This window comes from Amia ocellicauda, chromosome 6, assembly GCF_036373705.1.
Source record: "Amia ocellicauda isolate fAmiCal2 chromosome 6, fAmiCal2.hap1, whole genome shotgun sequence".
Classification (NCBI taxonomy): Eukaryota; Metazoa; Chordata; class Actinopteri; order Amiiformes; family Amiidae; genus Amia; species Amia ocellicauda.
Window position 1 is genome coordinate 46113436 of NC_089855.1, and position 6000 is coordinate 46119435.

A 6000-nucleotide genomic window follows, 5' to 3' on the forward strand; every position below is an offset into this window, starting at 1 on the left:
ACACCATTACACCACCACCACCAGCCTGCACAGTGGTAACAAGGCATGATGGATCCATGTTCTCATTCTGTTTATGCCAAATTCTGACTCTACCATCTGAATGTCTCAACAGAAATCGAGACTCATCAGACCTGGCAACATTTTTCCAGTCTTCAACTGTCCAATTTTGGTGAGCTTGTGCAAATTGTAGCCTCTTTTTCCTATTTGTAGTGGAGATGAGTGGTACCTAGTGGGGTCTTCTGCTGTTGTAGCCCATCCGCCTCAAGGTTGTACGTGTTGTGGCTTCACTAATGCTTTGCTGCATACCTCGGTTGTAACGAGTGGTTATTTCAGTCAAAGTTGCTCTTCTATCAGCTTGAATCAGTCGGCCCATTCTCCTCTGACCTCTAGCATCAACAAGGCATTTTCGCCCACAGGACTGCCGCATACTGGATGTTTTTCCCTTTTCACACCATTCTTTGTAAACCCTAGAAATGGTTGTGCGTGAAAATCCCAGTAACTGAGCAGATTGTGAAATACTCAGACCGGCCCGTCTGGCACCAACAACCATGCCACGCTCAAAATTGCTTAAATCACCTTTCTTTCCCATTCAGAAATTCAGTTTGGAGTTCTGAAGATTGTCTTGACAAGGACCACACCCCTAAATGCATTGAAGCAACTGCCATGTGATTGGTTGGTTAGATAATTGCATTAATGAGAAATTGAACAGGTGTTCCTAATAATCCTTTAGGTGAGTGTATAGTATTTGTTATTTATATATATGAATTTGTAATTAAAAATATGATAAAATGATGTCAAATTAAATCAAAAGTATAAACCACATTAATGTACATAGTAATACAACATGATACATATGATACAAAAAACATGTCTTAGTATTTTAGGGGTTGGAGGCTAATTGGACAATGTCAAAATGGGGTAAGGTTTTGAAGCCCTAGCCTACAGAGTCATTTTAAACCCCAGCGCACAGCATTGTCTAAGCCCTGTTACCTGCTGTCAATGCAGTTGTTGGCTCTGTATTTGACAAGTGTCTAAAAGTTGCATGAATAGATTAATAATACCCCTGTAGTACTGGTAAACCTTCATCATAATTTTTGTAAGTGTTGGAATATGTTGAGGGTGAGCCTATTTGTTTCTGTGTCTGTGAAATAAGCCATTTTACAAAACAAAGAGTTTGTAATGATTTTTCAGAGTTTCAGGGTTTATTAGAATGCAGTTTTGGGTCATATAAATATGACGTTGTGCTTATTTCAGTCTGCTGTGTGTGTTTCCTGAAGACTGATTGCATTTTCACTATGTAGTTTGCAGATTACTCCTAGAAGTTATATAAATAATTGGTAACACTTTATTTTAAGGATCAAAAATTAGACAGTAATAAATTACCAATAACTGCATTTGTAAGTGACTAGTTATGTACTTGTATGCCATTACAAGCTATATTTATAATTACATTAATGCTATATAATTTATAAGGCCTTTATTGGCTGTTATTTTATTTTTGTCTTATAGCCCCTTTACACTTGTTTCTGTCCTAACAATGAATTTATTAGCTAAAAATATAACATACTAATAGATTGTATTGTGCAAAATACACACTTTATATGTTCTCAGTACACTGTGTGAATGTATAGCTTATAAGTATGAAATAAATATAGAATGGACATTTCAACACAGACATTTAAATTAGCATAAAAAGCACTATGGTGTTACACAAAAGCACAGTTTTTCTAGTAGTTGTTCTATACTAACACATTATTTATAACTGAAACATTACCTGAATTTATTCATGGGTAACAAGCACATTTCTCACTAATAAATGCATATTAAGGCAATATTACTTCAGAGTATGTTCCCTGTTCTAAAGTAAACATTTGTTGTTTTCCAATAAGAAAAGAGACATTCAATATTGCAGTGAAGAATTCAGTCTTTATTGTTTTATGGTTCAACAAAAGAACAAACTGCAAATGAGAGAGATCTTGAATAATCACAGTTAACTGCCAAACAATTTATGGACAAATTAGTTTTGAACACAAATGATAATGGTCACAGAATAAACTGATCATTTGCATTTTTCACACAGGATACTTCCTTATAATGTCATGCAAAATTATACCCAGGAGGCCATTTTTATGTTTGTCACCACGCCAGTAAGTCCACTCAATTACTTTTAAGTGGTCTTTGAGCATGCTTTCTGTGCAGTTCCCCCTAAATCTCCACACTGTTGCCTTGCAGACTCCCCAGAATCTCTCAATGTTTTGTGTGTGAGCACCTGTCCGAGGATCAACAAAAACCTCTTTATGGTTCACAGTTAGATGGTTATATCCAGCATCTCTGAGACAGTTATAGGCTCTCCACCCATCTGAGACAACAGTGCTTCCTTGTCTAACATGCTTCTGGAGAATTGGCATGAGGTGTTGAGCTGAACGCTGACTGACAACTCTCACAATGGGTCTGCTCTCCTCTTTGACCCCAAGCATTCCAAAGACCCATGACTTCCTGTTGCTCTGTTTTCCTCGGTGTACTAAAAATGACAAAATTTCAACTGTTAGGATAAATATATTGTATTGTTCATCTTTACTATAAAGTGTGACCAGATTTAATTGTAAATATATTACCTTTCTTTTGTGGCCAAATTTGCATTCATCAATCAAAACAATTTCGTGTCTTTTTTCAATTTTCAGGTCACAACTTCTCTTAATTCTTTTAATTGCAGATTTGCAGACTCCACGCAGACAATAAGCAAGTTTAGTTAGTGTGGAAGAGCTTCCAGTGATGCCTTCCTGTAGCATGTCCACTTGCCGCAACCTGAGTCCTTGTGAAAATCTACAGTTTAAAAGCAAACACATAGGATACTTAGGATAATACATCACGATCATAACACATTTCTCAATACTCAATTCACTATCAATTAAGTTATATTATCTGCTTGGGTAATATACTACAAAATAGTTTCCTCTCAACACAAATACAATAATTATTACATAATCACAAATAGTTATTATAACCTTATTAAAACAACCCTAATTAAGTAAAAAACACAGGATGATATATTCTTACCTGTAAATGAAATGCATCCATGTCTGGAGGCTGAGTTGAGACTTGGAAAATATTGAGCCACTTCGGATGCTCTTGCTATAAGATTTCCTGTGGCATTTATCTTGACACACCCTAGCAGAGGATAACAGAATTAAAATAAGCATACTAGCTTCACAACACCAAAATTATTTTAAAATACTTTCAAAGCAAATGCATAGTTTAAAGACAGGTGATATACTGAATTAAGAACATTGAATTAGAAAGAAAATAATATTGAACAGTGTTTCCTGTAGAATTACAAACTCTGAATCAAGTCTGAATCAACTTGTTTGAATCTTTGAGTTTTAATACGTTTTAATTATTCTAACATGTGAATAACAACTCAGAGAATCATGCAACAAATAGGGTTGCATTCTCAACATTGAACTGAACAAATAAATTCCTACTAAATAAAACATTACACTGAAATTTAATTTTAAAATAAATATAATACACTACATATAAGATATACATATAATATAATATACTAAATATTATATGATATAATACATAATATATAATAATAAATAATGTAGGCCATTGCTCCAATTCACATGACATTACAATACATTACATTGTAAACAATATTCTGCGCAGAAAATCAGACGAGTCCAATCAGATGAGCAGCGCTTCACCAAGAGCCGACAGAGCAGAGCTTCAGATCTGGAAAAAGAAACTGGGACCACCAACGATGCAAATGGGATGTTTTTTATGGTTAAATTTCAGCTTTGTTGTTGTTTGTTTTAAAGATATTTTACGTCCATATAGTGTTTCAATTTTATTGCTAGTCTACATATCCTTAACTAATGATAGCTTGCTAGCATCTAATCTTTGCAACCAAGAGCGCCAAAAATATGCATCACTTGTTTAGTTAAAACACTTATAAAACATTTAATGGTCCTGGCGTTTTAATAACCAAGTTGTTATGTATTTGATAACATACACTAAGCCTGTCATCACAAAATAAGCAGGGTGATTAGAATCAAGCTGATTGTACATTATTATATACTTGTATTGATTTAAAATTATGCATGAATAATGAGACAGTAGACTGATATAAGAGATGTAAAACAACAAGAGTATTCCATAGTATAAGAGTAAGATTTACAAATATTTTATACTTAAAACTTTATTGCTTAAGTGGTATATTTACAAATACAGGTAAGTTGGACAGTGAAAACACTGGAAGTTTCTTAATTTTCTTTTACTTTTGTCAGTAAATTTAAAATCCAAGAGAATAAACATCATATTTTTTTTATTGCATTTTACAAATTATCCCAACTTTTCTGGGGTTATGAGGTAATAGAGTTAATAAAAATAAAGTAAATTCCTGTGACCTTTTATACAGCCAACACAAGCAGCAGGAGTCATTCCGGAGAGCTCCACAGATGCAACACCTAATGATCTGGAGGAAAATGAACCTTCTTCACCAAGCTGCAGCAGCCAGTGTTCTCATACTAGTATGTTGTCATTTTGTCTATCTCACAAATAGCAATGAACTACTTGTATTTGTGTCCAATATTATTTGTTAGCTTACTAATATTCCTTTTGGATATTTTGTTTCTAGGCATTTTTTCCATGAAAATGAAGATAGAATTTCTGGAAGAGAAAATAAAGTGGCAAGAAAAAATGATGGGAGAGCTAGAAAATGAACGCGATTTTCTCCGAGAACAGGTTCTTGGGAAAGCCAAAGGACAAGATGTTGGTTACTATAATAATATGATGTTCCATGCTGTGTGTGCAATATCTAATATTATTATTGTATTATAGTCTCTAAAATTCAAAAGTTCTGTTACTTTTCTGATTAGTAAAGTGTCATCCAGCCAGTGATTAGCTACTGATTCTAAATCATTGCCGTTTATTGTCTAAGGCTGCATCTGAATAGAGAAAAATGCCTTTAAAGGCTGTATATGAAGGCAGGATGAAAATAAGGTGTTTTGTAAACCTGCCAGTTAACTGTCAATAACTGATGTCAGCTTCCTAGAAAGTGTTGATTTTAATGCTAATGCTATGCTACACTTTTGTTTATTTATTTTTAGCACCTTTGAACGTGAAACAAGAAGTCCACCACCATGGTCACAATGACGACACCACCTCCTCATCACCAAGTTAGAGCGAATCAGATGAGCCTGAACTAATAGACAACAGAAGAAAAGGAAGAAAAAGGTGGCACACCATTCCCTTCGACATCACATAAGAGGTAAATGGCTTTTGTACATTGTTTATAATGTTTACATTATATTATATAAAGGTATATTGCTGTTGTTTCCCCATATACCTGAATTTGCTTTCAACAATGTTTTAAGTTCAGTGAAAAATCAACTTGGTCATGATCTGGTCCAGAGCTGTTTAATGGATAACCCACCATCATTAGCAGTAAATGGTTGACATTGGCATACATTTCACTGCTCTCATATTTTCCATTTTCATGGCTTCTTTTTCAGTTTTCAGGTTGAAAAGTCAAAACCTTTTCCATAAAGGGGCAGTATTTTTTCACTGAATTTGATTTTTTTGTTTTTTTCACATTTATTTTTACTTTTTTCTTTATCTGACAGCAGAGATAATGACAGGGGAGAAGAGTGGGAATGGGATCAGGAAAACACCTTATATTATATGTGTTATATACATTTATTTTTAAATTAAATTTCAGTGTAATGTTATATTTAGTAGAACTTTATTTGTTCAAAACACCAAGCTAAGACTTAAACTCACCCCTCATGAACAACACCATATTTTAGAGCAAGGCTATGACTCTAACTGAATTTGATCTTCATTTGTTTTTTATACCATTGTGAGTGTGTATGTTCTCTAATTATGGAAATGTTTTTATCATTTTAATGTTAAATATTTCTATTTAATTTGTTTTGTTAAATGAATAGTTTAGCCAAATGACAATCCTCTCGTCATTTACTCACCCTTTTGCCA